This window comes from Oryzias melastigma, linkage group LG17, assembly GCF_002922805.2.
Source record: "Oryzias melastigma strain HK-1 linkage group LG17, ASM292280v2, whole genome shotgun sequence".
Taxonomy (NCBI): Eukaryota; Metazoa; Chordata; class Actinopteri; order Beloniformes; family Adrianichthyidae; genus Oryzias; species Oryzias melastigma.
Genome location: NC_050528.1, coordinates 27,467,300 through 27,476,330, shown reverse-complemented (window position 1 = coordinate 27,476,330; position 9,031 = coordinate 27,467,300). Strand labels below are relative to the sequence as shown.

The 9,031-nt window shown below is 40.6% G+C and overlaps 1 long non-coding RNA gene across 1 annotated transcript; it reads right to left on the bottom strand.

Moving 5' to 3' along the window:
• Positions 1 to 4,403: 4,403 nt before the first annotated feature.
• LOC112155822 lies at positions 4,404 to 8,689 on the bottom strand. Its single transcript, XR_002920850.2, has 4 exons — positions 8,289 to 8,689; positions 6,879 to 6,950; positions 6,390 to 6,452; positions 4,404 to 4,876 (listed from the first exon to the last, which is right to left on the bottom strand). It is a non-coding gene; the product is annotated as an uncharacterized LOC112155822 (long non-coding RNA).
• Between the last annotated feature and the right edge of the window lie 342 nt (positions 8,690 to 9,031).

Here is a 9,031-nt window from a genome sequence, read left to right as displayed (position 1 = left end):
CCTCCCTCATCCACATTCTATGTGAATGGCTTGGGTGGATCCAGTAGGCATAAAGTGGGAGGTGGTTGGAGAGCAAGTTTCAGTGTTGTAAAGGAACTCCCAGCTACATTTGTCCACTGCTCCTTAGAATTAATTGGTTTAGATTTGATTAACTCACCTAGGGCTTGGTTAACTCTGAAAAGTTTGGAACAAAAATCCTGCAGTATGAGCACAACCCAACGGAAGACAGGAGTTGCTTAACAGTCTCCAGTCTCGGCTCCTGTTGGATTGCAGTGAGATGTTTGGAGGAAAGGTTTTTACCTTCTGCACAGACAACATGGCCAAAGAACATGACTTCTTCTCTTTTTTTTTTTTTTTTTTTTAATGGAGGAGGGCGATACTTCTTAACGGGCAAATTCGGGGTGCTAACAGGGGAACCATCACAGGGGATGACTATACCTGCTTCCAAAAATGAGTTAAAAACTGACAACCAAAGGTTGACAATTCTGTATGAGACCAACATCAAATTTAAGCTTGGCCCAAACACAATCAGGAACACCGTCCAGTTCAAGAATGGAAGCATCCAGAACCAAAAGATAGGGGTGTGGCCTCTCATGGCCTGGCCTGTAGTGAGGAAAAAATAAAAAAATAAAATCAAATAAAATCAAACTGCCAGGCTCACGCTGCCAATCCAGAGCATGGCTGCACGCTCTAGTCCAGGAGCCCAAATCTTTCCATTCATCAGTGAGGCCTTTAGACAAGGAAATGTGAGGGTCATTTCCTGGAATCTTAAAAAAAAGGAAAAAAAAGGGGCTTGGGTGGAGCTCAAAGAAACAGACATCGCACAGCGCGTTGCAATCCAGAAAAGGCTGCACACAGACAAATGATCATTCATACATTCAAAAAATTGCACCTTCATACTCTGGGTCTGGGTCCCCGGAAAAAATAAAAAGCATGGGCTGTACTATGAACATTTTCTGGTATCAGCAGACCTGGGAAAGTAACTCTTCAGCTAAGGCTATAAGCTCATCCTGTCGTTCATAGCAGATCTGTCATTGATTGGCTTGGCATGGCGAGCCATCTCGGCCAGACGGACAGTGATGTCCTCACAACAAACACAAGAGTCTTTGGTGGTGCAGCTGAGGGTCTTCTGGAGGTTGTTGAGAAAGTGCTGTTTGAGGAGGGTCTCATAAGATGTCATGCCCCCCTGAGGGAAGCCATCGGACTTGGTCATCCAGCTATAGTTGTCGTAAGCGGTTTGCAGCCGGTCAAGGAGCTCCTCCACATCTTCATCCTCATGCTGCATGCAGGCACTGACCTTTGCGTGGTCGCACTGGACAGGGAAGTGAGCACGAACAGCCGCTATCAGTCCATCTTTCCATTGTCTGTAGGCCACGTTTGCTGCATTCTGGTTGGCAGGGTCATGCCAGTCGTAATTGCAGGCTGGTGTTAAGCCTCGAAGTGGCTCCTCAGAGTGGAGAACTGGGATTGGCTCAGAATATGCAGCATCACTCTAGCCATTTCTCCAGAGCTGGGCACATAGTCTCTGACAAAGTCCTCCAGGCCTCGCACCAAGACCTCCCCACCTTTTTCTGGCTCGAGCAGGTGCTTAGATGCAGCAATGATGTCATCAGCAGTCCAGCCGCGGTACACAATCACTGGATCTCCAGTCTGGCAGGCAACTTGAACCATGGGAGCTGTTAGCACTGTCGTGCTCCCTTGCTGCTGCAGCTCTTCTTGTTTTGCCTTCACAAATCTGGTGTTGTGAGCAGGAGCTGATAACGCCGTTTCAGCAGGAGCTGAAGGCCGGAGCTTTACTTCTTCCATCTTCACAGGAGGAAGAGGGGGGGGGTAGTGAAGGTAGCTGCTGGTGCTGCTGCTGGTTCATCTCAGGCTGCATGGCTGTCGCTCCTGCGTTTTGTTCCACGTCATCACCGTGTGGTTCTTGTTGAGCTGGTTGGGGCTGATATGGAGGAGGGGTAGAGTCCAGACTCGGTCCGACTGCAGCACTCCAGAGATTCTGTGTAGAAGGGTAAAGAAAAGAAGAGGGTGCTGAGGAAGTTTCCTTATTTTCAGTTGATTCATCAGACTTTTTGTCTGTTATCTCTTTTTTGTTTTCTATTTTCAGGGCAGTCAGGGCCTTGCAGGCCTTCTGCCTCTCCCCTTTTTTTACACTCCACTTCCCAAACTTTCAAACATTCATTCATATCATCCATTCGCTTAATTGTCTTTGTTTCAACCCTTTTTCGCTCATTCATCATTCGTCTCTCTTCAGTTAAGTTATCCCTGTTGCTGTAACCCAGGTAATTGGGTCAGGCTAATAACCAAACCCTGTTAGGTGTAGCATTTCACCCTTGGAAAAAACTGTGATAACCTGTGTTGACCATTTGGTCACCCAACGTTCATTTGGAGTGCCTTTTCTCAAGAAAACAGAGTTCCTCTCCCCGCAGAGGGGCAATAAAGTTGTCTAAAACCTCTATTTCCCACTCGGATGTTAAGTCATTAAACTCTTGATAACCGGGCCAGAACCCTGACTATTCCGCCTTCCAAACTCTGGTTAGTTTCAACCTGTCACCTCCAAAGGATCTTTTGGTTCCAGCAGGCTGACCCTCTGGAGAGTCTGCAAGAATTCCTGACAGACACTCAAAGTCCTTTGTTTGAAACACGTGACCCTTCGTAACTTTTCTCATGTTTTAAAACACAGGACTTTTGTCAATTGGATCTAACATGTAAAACATCTCTTCACAGCTTCAGAAAAATGCTCTGTTATTACATGTGCATAGTCAAACCTTTATTCCTAACAGAAGAAGATTCACAACTACTTTGAGGTTAAAATCCATGAAATAATCATGTGTAACCATCAAAGCTTGGAGAATTGCTTTTCTGTGGTTATGTGGACTTTGGGAAGCTTTTCATTTTGGCACATATAGGATTCTTACAGACATATAGGGTTGTCCAAACTTTGTTTGATTGAAACCCATTTTGTTGTTAATTCAGCATTAAGAATAAAAACATCTAGAGACCAGAATAAAGTTACGCCCCTGATATTTGCATATCCAGAGCTCATTGGGAAATGCAAATTTCCTCCAATCGTAAAACGTGTCAAATACCCACGGATTCATGCCCTGCCTGTCTCATTCAAAACCCTGGCGCGCAAGCCAGAGCATGGCTTAATAAACCAAGATGGCCTAACAAGCCAGAAGCCAGAACAGGAACAGAAAAGGAAACATCACAAGTTCTTCCAGTCTTAAGATCACGTTTTTTTATTTTTTTTTGCGCGCGCTTTCTTCCTTTTCAACCTTTTTGTCTCCCGTTTATTTCATAGGCTGATTCCAACATTTTTACAATTTTTGATGCTTTTATTTTGAAACTGATTTTTAAAGCTAGACCATTTGATAAGTTTCATTGTCCAGCCAGCTTTGCAACTTATACGTTTTGGTCACAAAACGGAATAGAGAAATCGTTCGACCACCCCAGAAGCTAAGTGACTGAACAGAGCAGAACCAGCAGAACCGCAGGTTCCCTTTCCTTCTACACCTGGCTGCAGATCTCGCCTCTACGGCCCGCCTGAACCATCAAGCTAGGAACGGGATCAACCACCCTTCCTGGCAGAGCAGACCCAGATCTCCAGACCGCTTGGTTAGAAGTCGAACTTCGCTCATACAGTCAACTGCTGGTGGTTAGAATAAAGATGAACTATTATTGCAAGAGTAACATCTTTGCCCCGTTTTGAATTCCTCCTTTTAAGAATAGCTTATTCTCAGATCAGTAACAACACCCTTTTTATGCACAACACAACTTAATGCATCCACACACTTAGCATTTCTCACCTCAATATTTTATGTCTTTTCTTCTCATGTATCTATTCTAGTTATTATTTAAAGCTATATTCTACACTGAAAAAAAAGGTATGTTGGATCTACATGAAAATATCATGGACATCGGTCACACGAAAAAAAATCATGTTATGCCAACATGAATATGGTACATAAAAAAATCATGTTATGCCAACATGAATATTATATATAATAATCATGTTATAAAAACATGAATGTTGTACATTAAAAAATCATGTTATGACAACATGAATGTTGTACATTAAAAAATCATGTTATGACAACATGAATCTTGTACATGAAAAAAAATCATGTTCTACAGTAATGAATACTTATTTTTTACTATGCTTAAGAATTTTACATGGACAAAAAAAGACTTTTAAAAACACTTGACAATAAAATACTTTAGTAGCAGTATTTGTTCAAATCAAATATGTATTTAAAATTGAAACAATTTATATTGATCAATAATGTCATTGTATATTACAAATAAGATTATATAGCAATTGCAGAATAATATATAAAAACATTGATTTTATTTCTTTTTAAAACCTCATGCATTACAGCAATCAAATACAACACAACAAGTTTAAGTATCAACCTGTTTTTTATTTCAACTTGAAAAATATGATTACAGCTATGCAAATAGTACAAATCAACATTTATGAGGTTTGCCGTTTTTTGTTAAACAGAACATAAGAGAAATAGCCAAAGCAAGCAGCTGGATTCCATCCTTGGTGAACCGTGAACTGTGTTAATTTTATTTGAAGAGTCGCATCTCAAAGATCTCCACCCTTTTGGACATAACTCTGCCCTCTAACTCCATTACAATTTTCCAGATTACCTCAAAGGTGTATCTGAGATGAGGACGGTGATCCATATTAAGGTTGTAAATAAGGCCAAACAGCATGGCAACTGCCACTCTGACACTTGGTAGGTTGTCCACCACAGCCTGGACTTCAAGGATCACAAGAATGTCCTTTTCCTCACCACTGCCACATGCCATTTAGTGGAAAATTCCCTCCATGGTGTCCTCGATTGCCTCCTGGATGGTCTTCATTCTACAAAACACAGAAAATATTTTCAATAAAGATTTATAGGTGCAAAATATGACCAATGTAGCAACGAAGAGGCTAAACCCAGGGTCTCATTTTGCCAGTTCCAAGCTCGGATAATTATAGAGGGTTGTGTCAGCAAGGGCATCCAACATAAAATCTTTACCAAACCAAATATGTGTAAAGGTGTCAGGACTGTAATGGAAACAATAATTTTAAGATTTGATGAAAGAAGAAAATAAGTAGAACAGAAGAGGAGAAATGAATGCTGTGGAGCAGGATGTAACAAAGATTAGTAAGGGTGAGGTGAGGGAGAATTGAAGAGGATGAAGAGTGAAAAGGCTCTTGGTCCTGATGATATACCTGTGGAGGTAAAGTCAGAAAAGCCAGACTGAAATAGTTCAGACGTGTTCAGAGGAGAGTCAGTGAATGATTATTTTTATTTAACCAGGAGAAAACTCATTGGGAGGATCCCTTTTTCAAGGATGACCTGGCCAAGAGGTCAGCAGCATATGTCACATGTGTAAGTTAAAATGTAAAAATTATAAAAAACAGAACTTTGACTTCAGAATGTGACTGTACATTTAAAGGGCCTAGAACAAAAAACCTTAGCTTTTTGGTGTATTATACTTTTCATTCCTCACTATAAACAACCCCAAAGCGGTATTTTGATCCATTCACGTATTTCTGAGTATTTCTTTAAAAACCTGTGCTCTCTGGAGCAGCCCCTCCCATACTAGGAGCTTAACAAAGCGGTATGGATCACTAGTCACGGTTTGGCCCACATGTATACCATAGATCACCTCCTCCTGCCACTTTGTACCTCATGCGTATTATTAAAATCACATGTCTATCAACACTGAATGCAATTGCCATAAAATTCATGTTGTTTTTACAAGCATCAAAGTTGCTTCTTGACGATTATCCATAAGTCTGTAAATCTTAAGCTCCGGCCGCATGTGGGAGGAGCTTCTGTCAAAAACCTTTCTCGAACTTGTTATGGAGGATGCAGATACGGAGAGATCTGGTTTAGTTATTTTCAAAAGCTGAATAAAAGTATCTGTGCATGTTTCTGTGTCTGGGTTCAGATCTCCCAGTGAGGAGCAGAAGCGTTACTGCAGCTGCTTGCCTGCAACAAAACCATGCCGACAGGGGATGACAGTATGGCAAGCCAAAAGGATCAAGAATAGCCAGGAAAAACAGGCATGACAGACCTTTGATCTTGGGAAGTGGCTGCCATCTTGAATTAACAAAAAAACAAAAAAAAAAACACAGTTTTTAATACCAGTTTTAAAAAAAATAACTCTTAGGAATTTTAGTCAATTGTTCCCTAACTTTTTGAGCATAATTCAGAAGGAATTGCCAAACAGAAAATATGGTATTAGAAGCTGAAATCAAGAATTTTGCACACACAAATTGGGGTGATATTAATTCAACTCCATACTGCATGACTGTTAAGTAAAGCATGTACAGTTCACATTGTGAAATTTAGGTAAAACGTGTGGTTTACACTACTCACCTGTACAACAGAGCCTTTGAACAAACCTTTGCACTTGCTGACAGTGATAAGAAACTCAACAGTCTGGAATACAAAGAGTGAACAAATTAGGAATTCACAAACAAAATTTTAAATATATATAATTCTTACCCTTAACTAACTAATAAATGTTTAAGTTACTGGGTTAACAAAATCATACTATTCTTAATGTTATGTTAACAGAGATAAAGCCCAGAGCACTTTAAAGTTACAGTCCCATTCAAACACTGGTGCCAACCTTCCACCAGAGGCAATGTGGGGTTCAGTGTCTAGCACAAGGACACATAGACGGGCAAGGCAGGAATCGAACCTGCAATTTTTTTGATCAGAGGTTGCCCACCCTTCTGCTGTACCCCCCACATGCACACACACACAGTGGGATAAGTGATTGCCCTTTGTTCCACATGAGGACAAATTTGTCCTTCAATGTCCTTTTTATATTTGATCATACTGTTAGAAGTACTGTATTACCTTAAATGTAAATCTGTCTGCATGAGTGCTCCTCACTGGGAAGTACAGGTAGCCGTATCCGTCAGAGGAAACCTGTATGAACGAAAAATAATAAAAATAAATAACTTCAAGCTTTGCATTGCTCGGCAGCCTGTGAGACTGAAAAAATTAAATACAACCTAAACCGATTGGTGATATTTTTCACTCCCTTTTGAACTCTCAAAGCTAAAAATTTCATTATTCAAAGTATTCTGGAAATAAAAGAGAGATCTGTCTGCAATCTAAGATTTATGTAAATTTAGCAAACGAACATTCTGTGAGGGAGGCGCGGCACAGGGGAGACTGGCACTGTCTACAGTTGACAGGGACACAAGAGTACAGTGCGCTGTTCAAACAATGCTGTTGTAGGTAGCAGATGTGCTCGGCCTGTCAGATCAGCTCGGGGGCTTGCGACTAGTGATGACGTCACACAACTGTAACAAACGAGTTGGATATTTGCAGATTTACTGTACTGAAACTGATGTTTACAATAAAGTTTTTTTTTTTTTTTTTAAAGAAAGGAAAACGTGTTGAGATCTGATTGGGTTATTATTTATTATTTTGGCATTGACAGCTCCTTCACTAACGTCTGCTCTCCTCAGTGTTTGTGTAACGGAGCAGAACGTGAGCTGCATATTCTAGCGGAACTTCATCCGGTCCGTGTGACCAGAAAGAAAGTTTAACATTGGCAGGATGTATTTAAACAAAAAAAAAAAAAAGTATGTGTGACCAACAACAAGCTAGCATGCTACTCACTAGCACCCACTTTAGCTCAGACGTCATGCTTCCCAGCCTGATTTCTCTCTATTAAAATAACGATCATTATCCTGTGATGATTCCTCTCGATCGGATTATTTCGTTGTCAAGGTTTTTGCGGCTGATTGCAAATATTCCTTCTCCTTTTGTGATTCTTACCGTATATGTTCGGACCTCCTCGGTTCTTTACTCGGGATGAATCTGTGCATTGTTATGGCGGAAGTGTGTCATTCCCCGTGTCAGGTGACAGTGGTCTAATGGTCTGGACCAATCACAATCTTACACGTCATCTATGCACCAGCCCCGAGCCGATCTGACAGGTCGAGCACATATGCTACCTACACCGGCATGTGACTGCTCTTCCTTCCTCAAGAGCAAAAAAATGACATTAACTACTCACCACTCTTCCCCGCTTATCACTGGAACTCACCGAGTTTACCACTGAATGATCTGCCAGCGGTGTTAAAGTACATTTTTACCGAGGACAACTCTCCCCCCCTCCACTGAAGGCAGCGGCAAAAACAGCCCGCATCGCCTTAACTTTGACAATAATTATGATAGGAGTGTATTGCAGAGATCTTTCCCGTGGGGAATATACATACATATATGTATAAAGTTGAAGTAAATTAAACTTACCTTTTATAAGTGACTTCGATGAATAGCTGCTTATTGCTTGTATAAAATGGCTGACTCCAAAAAATCTTTTCTGGAATGATCCGTGGCGGACGGGGTTTACGTACTTAAAATCAAGGGGCAACTAGCTTCTCGGCAGACGGGGTTTACGTAATTAAAATTAAGGGGCAACTTGCTCCTCGGCAGACGGGGTTTACATATTTAAAATTAAGGGGCAAAGAGCGAAACATGATTATTTCATGTTTTATCAAGATGATTTAAATATGTAAATGTCATATTGCCAGAAATTAAGTGTGATCTACAAGATTGGAATATGTTTGGAAGGTAAACATGACTTGATCATGTTTTAGACACATGTTTAATACTTGTAAATTGAACAACCCCACTTTTCCCCTTTTTTCAGTGTATGTTCCACATATGTTCATTGCTTTCCATGCTTTTACGTCCAGTATTTCTGCTTGTTTAACCTCATGTTATTCAATACATATTCAAAAGGACGTCGTTGTTCAGATATCATTATTTTTCTTCTTTGTGGTAAAGTCAATTCAAAGGGTACGAACGACCTAAAGTTGTGAGACTGATTAATTGATTATTACTTCATTGATTAGAGGTAGCGGCTGATCATTAATGAGTATTTTTTTCCTTCATTACGAAGGTGGTGCCCCGAGGATAATTTTATTAAATTTCTGTTTAATCAAATTTATATTTTTCAACCAACTTTGGGATTGAATACTTCATATTCACCC